General features: G+C 34.7%; 1 long non-coding RNA gene across 1 annotated transcript in view; it reads right to left on the bottom strand.

Moving 5' to 3' along the window:
* Nucleotides 1-14,182, bottom strand: part of LOC131839222 (uncharacterized) — a 128,062-nt gene extending 113,880 nt beyond the window's left edge. Inside the window, exon 1 of the long non-coding RNA XR_009356867.1 lies at nt 14,093-14,182. This is a non-coding gene — a long non-coding RNA (uncharacterized LOC131839222). The remainder of the gene's footprint in view (nt 1-14,092) is intronic.
* Nucleotides 14,183-14,676: the final 494 nt, after the last annotated feature.

The following is a 14,676-nucleotide window of genomic DNA, read 5'->3' as shown; positions in this document are numbered from 1 at the left end:
GTTCAAAAATACAGGAAACTTTTAGGGAAGCAAATGATCGCTAACTCAATGTGACATGTGGTATCCCAGAGATATACACGGACACAGAAATATATACAGTATAACAGAAGCATAAAGGGACAGTGACCAATCCCACAGAAGGGGAGATGGTTGGGAGGAAGAGAAACTGAATTGTGTCTTGAAGTCCGTGAAGTAGTTTATCAAACAGAATGAAGAGACATTCCATTTAAACTTTCTCATTTCAAACAAGTATATGAAAACTGGAAAACTCTTTGCAGACAGAAGAGAAAAAGGCTAGGCTCCTAACATCTTCTATTTAAATTCTTCTATAATGCTATACTATTCCCTCATTCTTTGTGCAAGATACAATTTACTCCCTGAGTAAAAACTACCAGTGTCTCTGATCTTTCTTCCACTTTGTCCTTCTGCTCGTTAGATTCTTTCCCATTTTCTCAATTGCTTATTTTCTCCAGAACCTTTCTTGACTACTACTCTTCAATTATCTGGAGACATCTTTCTCTGCCTCTAACCATGGAACTGATATCTCAGTAGCAAAACGCCTGATCCGGTACAGCATGATTTCCAGAGCACTTCTGCCCACTTGTCAGAGGAAATCTAGTTTGGAAAGACTTTTATTCTTTAGGCACTAATTCTACTTACTGTCTACTCCTCTAGAAGATTCATAGAGAGGATCCAATTTTTCAGCTGGATATTTTATCTCTGCCTCAACATGCACCTTAGGAAACCTTCAGATAGAAGGAAGACACCAAAGACATAGCTAAGGCAAATTTTCAGTAAGAAAATAAGACATCATGGGAACAGGCCCAGCTTAAACTTTGCTTTGATTCTATAAATTACCTTCAAAAGTCACTTGATTTTCCTTTGAAACTTTCTAGCTAATCCTTATGCAGAATCCCTCTGGTGCTTAAGCAAATAGTTAGCACTAATTGTTTTTCACCTTGGGGAAAACTTTTGTTGTGGAAAATTAACTAGATCACCAAAGTAGGCACTTCTTTTCTTATCTTGAATTCTACCATCTCTAATCCCCACAAGGTCCTGACCCTAGAGACCATACACACCGGATATTTTCAGTATCTCTTCCCAAAATATCCTCTGAAGAGCAGTTTTTCAATTTGGAAACATATTTGTTACACATACTGTAACTATAATAATCTCTTACTTTAATTATCACATTGCATACACTATACACATACACAAATACTAATTTAAGTTAAATTAAAATAGCATAACGATGTATAAGGAAATTAAGAGAATAATTTACCCTAGCCACACTCCCATTTTATACATAAAGCAACTAATGTCCTGAAAGGGAATGTCCAGAAACTTGAAATAACTACTCAAAATCATATAAATTAGTTAACAGCAGAACTAGCTTGAAGTGATACCAAGAACTTCTCACTTCTACTCCAATGCCTTGTCCACATTACACACTTCACTATAACTTGTAGGGCAGGCGCAGTGGTTGGTTGGTTGGTTGGTTGATTGATTGATTGATTGATTTTCAGTGTTCCAGAATTTATTGTTTATGCTCCACACCCAGTGCTCCATGCAATACATGCACTCCGTGATAACTACCACCAGGCTCACCAACACCCCCACCCCTCCCCTCCAAAACCTTCAGTTTGTTTCTCAGATAAAAGGATATTTATCATCCTTTTGCAGATAAAACAAAAACAAACTTAGGAAAGTTTGGAGCTTTGAGAAATCTGTAAAATACATAATAAATGAGAAAATACCTATAAAGTATTATAGATTAGGCTTAAGTATCAATAAATGTCATTTTGTTATTGCTATTGTTGTCATTGTTTTGGCTGTTATTAACACCCAAATGTTGTAACTACAATAAAGATAGGTGCCAAATAATAATTTATGATCAAATCATTCATCCAGCTTATTATAAACTAGGGATTTTGGGTTTTGTTTTTGTTTTTGTTTGAGAGAGAGAATGAGACAATGAGAGAGAATGAGAAAGTATGAGAGGGGAGTCCCAGGACACAGAGATCATGACCTGAGCTGAAATCAAAGGTCAGTATTTAAAGAACTGAACTACCCAGGTGCTCCTAGGCTAGTATAGTCTTGACTTCAGTTTTAAGATTAGACAAACCACGTAATTGAAGCTGTACTACAAAGATAGTAATCTATAAAGAGGGGCAAAGGTACCAATTTGTGTATGCAAAATGATTTATTAGAGTAACAGAAAAATATTAAAATTTCTACTTATATTTTTAACTAAAGGAATGAGAAAAATCAATATTTTCTGGTATTTAACTATCAATATGATTTCACACTGATGTTTAATTCAGTCTATGCCCAAATATATAATTCAGATAATTTTTGTCATGTAGGATTGCTATCCTAAAGAAAGAAGGGAAGTTACACTGGGGAGCTAATCATAGCAGTCTGCTTTCAACATAGAGTGTATTTCAGTGGGCAGGTAATAAAGGAGGAGATTTATGTAAATATTATTTAGTTTTAAGTAGACTAATTCTCAAATTGGTAAATATGGTAAAATAATCATAGGTTGATTATATGGGAAAGGAGTAAAATTGAATGATATGAAAATTACAAAACTAATTATTTCTCTATTCTCTAATATAAGCTCCTCGTCAGCCATATTGAAAGATAAACAATGATAATTTAATCAGATTTTAAAATAGTTGCACAAAATATTGAAATTATCTAGAAACCTTTTGAAATGTGAATTTTTACATTAGGTACAATGAACATTTGTATAGAGAGTAACTTTAATTATAGTGAAAGTGTCTAACTGGTTTCCAATTAAACTTCATGCTGGGGAGAGAGCATACTGGAGGAAGAAAAAAGTTAGAAATATCTGTTTTTATGTGCAGTTACTACTAACATTTATGCATATCAACATTTAGAAAGAAAAGCATATGTCTGTATGCTTTTATCCCAAGAAATGGGTTTTGATGGTTACATTTGTTTGACATCTAGATTTTGTTTGCAAGAATAAACTATTGACTCCCAAAGGAGATGGGAAGAAAATGAATTCTATCTACAAGTTTTTGCATAATTGGTGAATACAATTTAAAATTAGTATCCTGCTATACTAACTGCAGCCAGTGAATTTTTTTTTTCCTACTGCTACATGTATTTTTTGCAGCTTTGTTGAGATGTAATTGATATATAACATTGTATAAGTTTAAGGTGTACCCTGTGATGATTTGAACATAGATGCACTGTGAAATGATTACTATAATACGGTTAGTTAACACCTCTGTCATTTCACATAATTACTACTGTGTATTCCATGTGTGATGAAAACATTTAAAAAAATCTATTCCTAGCGACTTTCAAGTATATAATACGGTATTGTCAACTAAACATGCTCAACATTACCTCTCCGAAACTTACTTGTAACTGGAAGTTTATACCCTATATTTCTTCCACTATGAAAATTAAAACAAAAAATCAAAATAATCTGAACTCTGGGCCTGCCTTTTAAGTCACTTTATGAAATGATATTTAAACCAAATTTTTCAAAAATTATAAAACATATTCAAAAGTACTGCATTCTTAGAAATTTTATTAATAATTATTTCTTTAGTGAAAGCAGAAAAAGACGTTTGTATTATTAATGAAAGTAAATAAAATTGTCTTAATGTGTTATTACTCTATTATTCTTACAAATTTCTATTATGAAAATTTTACACAATATTTAATAATTTATTAATAGACAATTTTAGATATGTTGAGAGCATTCTCAAAGTTGTTTACTCATTAGGGCGTGTCATCAAAATGTTCGGGAGCCACTGCCTCAGACAATACTGCATGCTATAGGTTTATTACCCTCTGAATGGGCTTTATTGTGTACAGTCATCTAATATAAAAGAGCCCAGCACTGAGTGACCCTGATTTTAGTCCAATTAAAAAAGCTATAAAACCCAGGCAAGTCAGCTTACCTCTCTGGGACATTTCTGCCCATCTGTAAAGTACAATGTTTGGACTGACTGATCTTTAATGACCCATCTAGTCCTAAAATTCCGGTTCTAAGATGTTCTTCCTAGGAGACTATGAATTTATAGCTACATATATTTTAACCACAATGAAATAATAACTCATCTAGAACAAGTGACTTTAACAACCAAAAACAACCAGAAAAACAAAAACTAATTTTGAGAAAATGAAGACAAATGTATATTTTATATCTATTTGATATAGATATCAAATCTCAAGAGTGAAAATCGGATTGATCATTTTATAAGGGCTATTGCCTGCCAAATGCTAAGCACAGTATTTTGTTTTAAGAGGGACAGGAGGATGAACAGAATGCTCTTCCTGATATCCCAGAGTTTTCAGTTACACTCCACATAATACTTGATAAACAAATTATACCAACACTGGTTGAAAGCTCATATCATTGCTTAATTCTCATTTTACATTTATTTATTTACATCCATTCATTCATTTTTTTTTAAGTTGCATTACATCCTCACATTTATTTGTCAGAGAGAAAGAGAGACCCCACAAGCAGGCAGAGTAGCAGGCAGAGTAGCAGGCAGAGGTAGAGAGAGAAGCAGTCTCCCTGGCCAGCAAATAGCCTGATGCAGAACTTGATCTCAGGACTCTGTGATCATGACCTGAGCCGAAGGCAGTGGCTTAATGGACTGAGCCACCCAGGCATCCCCCTTCCTTATGATTTTCTTAATAACATTTTCTTTTCTCTAGCTACTTCATTAAAAGATACAATATATAATACATAAAATATGCAAAATATTTGCTAATTAACTGCTTATGTTATCAGTAACTCTTTCAGTCAACAGTAGGCTATTAGTCGCTAAGTTTTGGGAGAGTGAAATGTTATCCTGAGATTTTCAACTGTGTGGGGGGTCAGTGCTCCTAATCACCACATTGTTCAAGGATCAGCTATACATTTTTTCTCCTTCGGATATTTAAGAAGGCTTCATTTATTCACTCACTCATTATCACTCATTTGGAGCATCTGCACTTCCTAGTTAAGAGTATAACGAGGAGGGGCACCTGGGTGGCTCAGTGGGTTGAGCCTCTGCCTTCGGCTCAGGTCACGACCTCAGGGTCCTGGGAAGGAGCCCCACATCGGGCTCTCTCCTCAGCGGGGAGTCTGTTTCCCCCCCCCTTCTCTCTGCCTGCCTCTCTGCCTACGTGTAATCTCTCTCTGTCAAATAAATGGGTAAAATCTTAAAAAAAAAAAAAAAGTATAACGAGGAATAGTTAGTCGAACATGAACACACAAAAATATTTGATAACCTCGTTTCAAAATAATTTTGCTGAAACAATGAAGTATATATTCATGCTAAAATAATGAGATCATTTGAGTTATTTCCCTTTTCTAAACCAGCTCCCTTTACTGCTAGCTGATTTAGTGGATGAAAAGGATTGAAGTGTATGCATCTATTCACAGAAATTAACTATATAACTTTTACTAAGTCCTTAAGCTTAGAATCTTATGCTAATGGTAACATAGTCAGGATTGCTATGTGAACTTGTGTTGTTAACCAGTATATTAACTTTAAATCCATTTTCCCATTTTTTTCTTTCTCATCATTTAGAAGTTACTGCTAAAAGAAGAACCCTTTCTAAGTATCTCAATAGTATAAAAATTTAAATGATTGTCCCATACCCCAGATAAGACATCCAGTAGCTAAAACTCTTTAATATGCCTCTAGTTCCTGAATGTTTAAAAACAAGACAACAGGCTCAAAATGGAGTCACTTATACTAAGACCCACATCACCAAACCAAAAGTTAATTATAATGATGAGCACTAGTTAGGTAAGCTGCCTGATAGACCCTGTCATCTCCAAAAGGAAAGTGACTTTGACAGAACCAATCTACTTTTTGCCTCCTTGTCCTAACTCCCTTCTGCCAATGAAAGTTTATTTGTACAGCTCCTTGGAACATCTTTCTTTCTCCTAGATAAGAAGCTGCTCAGACCATAAGTCATTGAAAAAAGCCAATAAGATCTTTGAAATTTACTCAGTTTAATGTTTTATTTTTGTTTAGGATGAATTATTTATTAATTAACTAAGTCTATTATCAAGACATTTCTACAGAAGTATTTACAGATAATATTTCTGAGTAGTACCAACCCTTTTTTAATCTCTAATTTTTAAGTTAAACCACATGATGTACTAAAACTTTACAGAAGAAAACCAGTTTGAGGCACTCTTAATTGAGAGGAAAAGATGGATCCTCACCACAAACCTACCTCCCTGAAAATGCTATAAAAATGATCAGGATAAAATCTGTCTTACACTAAGTAAAAAAAGGAAAACAAAGCAGCGCAGGAAACCAACCAAACAACAGAAAAAAAAAAAAAAACTGATTATTTTTTTTCAATCAAATGACTTACATTTTCAGTAAAACTAAATTGTCTCTGTCTCTTTCTCTCTGTCTGTCTCTCTTTTATTTATTTATTTATTTATTTATTTTATTTTTTGGTAGAGTTTACCTTTCCAGTAACTGTGATCAGAATATCTTTAGCAACTTAAACCTGCGTTCATGCTAAAATTGCCCATACCGTAGTGGTGGTAGATATTACAACTGCTTCACTAGGAAATCTCCAGGGAGATTATATGTGTGTGTATATATATATATATATATATATATATATATATATATATATATATTTTTTTTTTTTAATGTAGAAAAGAGAGACAGAAAGGGAGGCAGAGAGATAATTTACCACAAGAAATATTTGCCCTGTGGTATGCTCCAGGTAAACAACTTAAAACTAGTTTAGTGTAATAAAAGATAATTTCCTTTTTCTTTTCTTTCCATTCACTCAGTTTTCACTAAAAAACAAAACAAAAACACTTCATAAAACATTTCTTTCAATAAATAGCTAAGAAATATATGAACTCTTCAAGTCAAAACATCATGTAAGCTATATAGGCTTTCGGGTCTTAAAGGAAATTTTACATCTTCAAAGAATTCACTGCTAATTAAATCAACATTTATGCTACACTGAGGAATGAAGACAGCAAAATGGAAGACGTTTCCCAAGATCACTCCCTTCTCACACAGCAGTTTTCACCGTTCTGCTAGCAAATATATCATTCTTTTGTTAACTGCAGATAAATTCTTAGTCTTCCTCCTTGCTTGCATTTTCACCCTTTTATTCTGTCTGGAGGGTTGGGTTTGTTTTTCCTGACAGCATTTGAGATTTCTAAGCTACCACAGTGGTGCCAGCCCATACTGTGCACAGTAAGTGAAGAAGAAACAATCTGGCTGTTGTTTTAACACTTTGCAAATAGCAGCTTATTTCTCCTGCTTGATTTTTTTGCCCCTGGACATCCGACAGAGCAGTATTCAATCCACCAAATAAAAAACAGGCTTCCCCTTCATCTTCCCCACATGTAAATTTGGCAATTTGAGATGAATATTTAAAATGCAAAGGAAAGTTTTGTTTCTCTTAATCATGTATTGGGATTCTTTTACACAATAAGAAATCTGTTACCTTTCTCAAAATTTTTCACTAAATTCTAATTACTCCTTGGAGTTTATGCCAACTGCAACAGCAAAGGACAAGGTTTTCTTTTCTTTTCTTTTTCTTAAATGGGTTCAAACAACAAGGCTTTGATCAAATTAATCTACATTGCTAAACTTCATAGCACACTGAGAGGATACAAACATGATTTTCACTGTTTGAGTACAAGAAAAGTTTTAGAAAGAGTACTTATTAAGCTTATATTTATATATAAGTTTATATATAAGTTTATTTATATCAGTTTCATAAGTACTCAATAAAATCATCTCCCTGGTGGAAACTACTGATTTTCCCTAGCAGCAACTCTTACTAAGTATTTTAGGTTACTGATTCTCAGAATTTGGTATGCAAATCAGTCACCTGTCTTATTGAGATTTTTTACCAAATCCTAGAAATTTTGTTTCAGTAAATACATAAGTGGAACTCTTGAACCTGCATTTGGCTGGATGAGTTGAACAAAGGTGGCTCAGAAAGTTGATTTGATAAACACTCTTCACTACTACTTATTGGTTTATAAGTTTACTATGAGATGCAGAGTATCATGAAGTGAATTATGTCTTTTCCTGCACCCCAAAAAATCTTATGTTGAAGTCCCAACACTTAGGGTGACTGTGTTTGAAAATGGGGCCTCAAGGAAGTAATTAAAGTTAAATGACATCAAAAGAGTAGAGTCCTGCTCCAATAGGATTAATGTTTTTATAAGAAGAGACACCAGAGGGGGAGCTCTCTCTCCATGTACACACTGAGGAAAGGCTATGGTGGGATAGCAAGAAGGCATCTATCTACAAGCCAGAAAGAATGTCCTCACCAAAAACCGAATCACCTGAACCTTGATGTTGGACTTCTTGTTTCCAGAACTGTGAGAAAAATTTCTATTTTTTGAGCCACTCAGTTTTTGGTACTTTGTTATGGCAGCCCAAACAGATTAATATACATGACTCTCATCAAAGAGTAGTTATTCCAGATCTCTGGAAACCATCTCTGGCCTCCTTCTCTTTACCCCTCTCCCTTTGAAAACTTACCCCTTGGACCACCCTTAGTATGCCTTAAAGAACTCATTAACCTACCCGGCTTCCTATATACTTTATTTCATCTTGGGTGTATAATACATGGGGTCCAGTTTATAATACTTAAAATCAGAATAATAACACAAAGCTACAGAAAGACACAGGGAAGATGGTAGAAACTACTTAAATGAATAATCTACTCTCATCGTAGTCTACTTTTTTTTCTTTAGACTTTCAAACTTGATTCCGTTAATACTGGATTATTATAATATATTAAGCATAGGTTCTTAACCAGGGGTCAATGCATGAATTCCAAGAATATACAAATATTGTTTACAAAATTTTAGTTATAGAAGAATTTCTCTGGTTAAAGAATCTCAATGGGATCCATTGATAAGATTTGCCTTAAGATATAAAAATCTACCTACTTAAATTATAGGATATGTTTTTCCAGGTGCTTAAGGTATAAACAAGTTTCGTTTGCCAAATTAACTTAGTAAAATAACCCTGCAAAAGAAGAAATAAAATCACCTATAAAATGTTTAGAATCTTGGGTCTAAACATGAAAAAAAAAAAAAGTACAGTAACCATAATAGACCATTTCAAGTCCTTGGATCTTTCCTTCGATCTTTCCTGACCTTTCCAATTCAAACATTGTCATCCTTTTCTCAAATCCTCTACCTTCCTATCTGTGCTGCATGGCGCTTATACTCCATATCTAGCTATCACCAGTTTATCTTTCTTTAGCAGACATTCTTTCCCCTTTGTAATAACTATGACTTACATGATGGAGATTGGAAACCATGCTGGAATTGTGAATAGCACAAAAACAATTTTTGAGGGAAAACCAGCACAAAGGCCAAAGAACAGGATTTCTTTTTTAATGCAAACACTAATACATGTTCTCTTTTCATTGGACTTACAGGTATTATTTATAAGCTGCTGTGTCTTATCCAAGCAACCACCCATATGGTCATGGAAAGAAATGAGTGAAATGAGGGAATATAGCCTATCAAATCTAAAACACAGGAAAATGTTTTAAGAATGGTTACATGCTTAAAAAGCAATAATTACATTCTATAACCAAAGTGGCAATAGTATTGATGTATGGTCATGAATTTGACAATTTGAAACTACAATAAGGTAAGTTTAAAGAAATTTATAACATCAACTTTTTTTGGTAACTTAAAGAAAAGTAAACTAAAAAAAGCAATATAGAAAGTAGTTTTTAACAATTAGGATATATCAATCTTTTCATTTGAAGAGCTAAAAGATATGATGTATAAATAAAAAAAATTTGACAAAGTTTTAGATCTGCTCTATATGGTACTGATTCCAAACTAGAGCAAATGCTTATAATGAAGTTCATGAAATCAGCCCATAAAAATGGAAAACGTTGCTTAACTAATGTTGCCAAACTGAGATTCTTTTAGAAATGTTATAACAAAAACACAAGAGACTTTATCAATCACTGAATTAATTACAGTAATTTAGACTTAAAATTCTAAATGGAACTCAATCTGATATTGCCTCCTAAGGATTGTAAATATTTGCAAAAGTAATTTTAACCCATTTTTTACAACAGAAATTAGTTCAATACTATATGAGAATATATAGCTCTGGTTAATACCGACTGAGCTTAAACAACATTGACTATGCCATATTAATCACTTTAATTTTTGTAAGTAATTAAACACTGCATTTAGATTACTTTATGATCTACAACTATGACAACTCACAATAAATAATCTTGGATTGGACCACTTACCTTAATTCATAAATCTTCAGTGTTTCCTACTGATGAGGGAGCTTTACTTAACTTTTTTAAAAATAAGAAAATGCTAATACACTAACTATAATTCAACATTTGATATCCCCATATTACCTCATTTTAATTGAAATGTGGGTGATTATGAAGTTATGTGGTGTTATCAAACCAGTTCTTCTTCCCCTTAGACTGAATGTCCCTATAACTTCCTGAAGGATATCTTAAAAAGGAAGAAATGAGAAAAGTGATATTGTAGTGGTCTAATTGCAAGCTGGCTAAAAGCAGCTTGTTGGAAATTTAATTCAAACAACTTGGTCTGGGAGTAACTTGGCTTTCTCATATGAAATAAAATTAAGAAAGATATGGATACTAAGCAACAGGAACAGCTATCTGCTCCTGTAGGTGTAACATTTCAGACTCTCAAAATGAAGAAACCACCCAGTTTCTTCCTCGCTATGAGAAACCACACTGCAATACAGGCTATCAACTGGGGCCCGAATAATCTCCCAAAAGCTGAACTTGACTTCCATTTCCTGCAACACATTAGACTAGCTGTTCTAAGAAAGCCTCCTGGTGCAGAATACCTAAGAATAGTGTGCAAAATGTACATTTTAAGAGAACTGTTTAAAAAATGTATTGATGAGCTGGCAGAAAAATAAGGGAAATTTTCAGAACTGTCAACAAAGTACAAATCCAGCAAGCCTAGACACACTAAAACTGGCATCCCCCAAGACTTTGATTTTAACTGACCACAAGCCTGATTTAGGAAAGCATTAAAAAGAAAAAAAAGAAAAAGAAATAAAGAAAAAGTAAGCCTAAGTCTGCAAGTTGGAAATTAGAATGGAGACCTTCACATAGTGCTGGATGCCTGAATGTCTTTTGACCCCAGTGGATGTGACTAAGACAATATATTTTTTTTAATATTTTATTTATTTGACAGACAGAGATCATAAGTAGGCAGAGAAGCAGACAGAGAGAGAGGCGGAAACCAGGCTCCCCGCCGAACAGAGAGCCCGATGCCATGACCTGAGCCGAAGGCAAAGGCTAACACACTGAGCCACCCAGGCGCCCCTGACTGAGACAATATTATACGTTCATCATAACCTTTTTCTTCCTGGGCACAGAGGAAGATGTTCTTTCCCAGGCTCCCTGCAGTTTGTTTGGGGCTGTGTGACAGCAATCTGGCCAGTAGGATGTGGGTGGAAATAATGTACTCTCTTTCCAGACCTGGCTCTTGAGAGGTAATGTGTTCCACATATTAAAGTTAAAAAATGTGGGAAGACGGCCCACTCCACATCAGACTTGGCATAAGGAAAATAAGCCATCATTTTCTTAAGCCACTGAAATTTTGCGGCTTATTTTTAACTACATTTAGTCTAATAATTTTGATTATTATAATCACTGAACTGGGCGGGATGGCGCGGATTAAAAAAAACCTTGCTCCTCTGAGAAAAATAATAGGAACACCTGACTTCAATAGACTATAATGCTGAAATTAGTACTAATAGGTATAGTAAAGGGAAAGAAACTCAAGCAAAAAAGTTAGAGTGTCCCCAGATTGTTAAAGCTCTCAGGTACATTGCAGATGAAAATTTCCCTCTGGAAACAAATTTTAAATCTAAGATCAAATATTCTCAAAGATACAATTCTAGGATTACATTACAAATAAAAATATCAAACCACAAAAGGAAAAAAAAGCCACATGCATGAAAGAGCCAAAGCAATAAATTGCAGAAGCAGAAATACAAAAGCTACAAATATTAGAATTGCCACAGAGAGATGATAAATGTTTATATTAATAAAACACTATAGTAAAGTTATAATTAAGCAATAACAGAATCTCTAAATTTCCCACGCAGGTCTGGAAAGAACCAAATATAATTTCTAGAAATTAAAATGTAGTAACTGAATTTAGAAAGAACCAAATATAATTTCTAGAAATTAAAATGTAGTAACTGAATTTAGAAACTCCAGATTAGACACTAATTAAATTCTGAAGAGAGAACAAATGAACTGAAGGAAATGAAAATAATATTTAGAATATAGCAAAGACAGAAAAAATATGGAAAATATTAGAGAAACTTTAAGAAATTTGTAAGCTAGATTCAGATGTTCCAAAGTAGGCTTATGAAAGTTGATGTCGGTGATTAGAAATAGAACCAAACAGAAATTCTTGAAATTTAAAACTCTTTGAATGGACTTAACAGCAGGATAAACATAACTAAATGGAGAACCAGTAAGCCGGTAGGAAGGTCAGAAGAAACTATCCCAAATAAAACTTGGGGGGAAGGGGAAAGCAGCAGCAAAATACAGACAAGAGAATAAAAGATTCAGATAATAAAGTGAGAAAATATAATAAACATTTAACTGGACTACTAGAAAGAGAGCTAGCAAGACATACATAAAATCAAACATAATAACAGAAATTTCCAGAATTGATAAAAGACTCTTATTTGAGATTCAGAAAGCTAAATACAGGGTACGCCTGGGTGGTTGAGCGTCTACCTTTGGCACAGGTCATAATCCCAGAGTCCTGAGATCAAGCCCCACATCAGGCTTCCCGTTTGGTGGGAAGCCTGCTTCTCCCTCTCTGGCTCCCCCTGCTTGTGTTCCCTCTCCCGCTGTCTCTGTCAAACAAATAAAAATCTTAAAAAAAAAAAAAAAAAAAAAAAAGCTAAATACATCCTAAGCAAAGGGGAAAAAAAGTCAAATAAATAAACAAATAAGTAACCTACAATCAGACCCATCCAGAGAAACTGAAGAATACCAAATACAAAAGAAAATCTTCAAAGTTCAACAGAAAGGACAGAACCCTTAGAAAGAATTTACATTTACACCAACAATATATTTCTCAGTGATGGAAGGCTAGAGAGAATTGGATTAAATCTTCAAGGCAAAGAGATTAAATAACTTTCAGTGTATATCCAATTAAACCGCATTTTGGGAACTGGGATAAATTAAAGCCACTTTTTTTTTTTAAGATTTTATTTATTTATTTGACAGAAAGAGAGAGAGAGAGATCACAAGCAGGCAGAGAGAAGGGGAAGCAGGCTCACTGCTGACTGAGCAGAGAGCCCGATGCAGGGCTTGATCCCAGGACGCTGAGATCATGACCTGAGCTGAAGGCAGAGGCTTAACCCACTGAGCCACCCAGGCACCCCAAATTAAAGCCACTTTTACGCAGACACTTAGCAAGAGTATTACCACTGACAAAAGCTCATTAAAGGAACTTCTAAAGAATGTACTTTAACACATTGATTTAAGAAGGAAAGCTAAGATGAAAAATGACTTGTACAGATAGAAAATGGCGAACATAGCAATCATTGAAAGCTTGACTTTACCAAACCACAATATTAACAATTCTTAATTGATGGAATTAAAAAGTAATGATAAGGGAACTTCTGTTTTAGAACAGAATAGGCCAGCACAGGAAAGCATTGTTGCTGCAAACGGGACACAGCCAGATAAACTATAAAGATATTTTTCAAGCTTTAGAGACCTCACTTTTATGTGAGCAAGGATGTTTATCTTTCTTTCCTCTGTGGGTACTTTCTGAATCCAGGTTTTTGTTCAAGAACGGCTTGGTCAGTCAGAGCCCAAGCTCTGGAGAAGAGAAGCTAGTCCAACAGGGAGTGGGTCTGACACACCAATATGACCAGTTGGAAACCAATTCATCACAGACCATTTGCTAACTTCTGGGGCTATACCGGAAGAAGAGGAACTAAGCCAAAAGCTTCCAAAGTGTAAATTGCAGTTTCCGGGAGTCTTAGAGGAATAGGAGTGGCCTAATTCAAACATACCGTCTCACCTTCAAGGATATCTCCATATTTTGAAGAATTTCAAGTAGGAGACTGGAGAGCTGGGCTGATTATCTCTAAAAGGCAGAAGCTGAATTTTCTGGAGTCTTCTTCCAAAACTGAGACACGGAACCAAAACCACATGCATTAAAAAGAGAAAATAAAATATTTTAAAAAAAAATGCAGGGAGAAGGAAAGCACAGCAAATCTGAGTGGGGTCAAGCAGAAATGAGTTTACTAATACTGAAACCTAGCACCAACCTTGATTAATGTCTGATTGGACTCATGTGTCCCAACCCTCATTCTATTCACCAACAAAGGAAAACAGTATCATCTGCAGCCTCTAGAATTCTATTACATACAACGTCCAACATGTATTAAGAAATTCCTAGAGGGGCGCCTGGGTGGCTCAGTGCGTTAAAGCCTCTGCCTTTGGCTCAGGTCATGATCCCAGGGTCCTGGGATCGAGCCCCTCATCAGGCTCTCTGCTCAGCAGGGAACCTGCTTCCTCCTCTCTCTCTGCCTGTCTCTCTGCCTACTTGTGATCTTTCTCTGTCAAATAAATAAATAAAATCTTTAAAAAAAAAAAAAAAGA

Source organism: Mustela lutreola, chromosome 8, assembly GCF_030435805.1.
Source record: "Mustela lutreola isolate mMusLut2 chromosome 8, mMusLut2.pri, whole genome shotgun sequence".
Lineage (NCBI taxonomy): Eukaryota > Metazoa > Chordata > Mammalia > Carnivora > Mustelidae > Mustela > Mustela lutreola.
The sequence above is the reverse complement of the archived record's forward strand: the minus strand, read 5'-3'. Positions and strand labels throughout refer to the sequence as shown.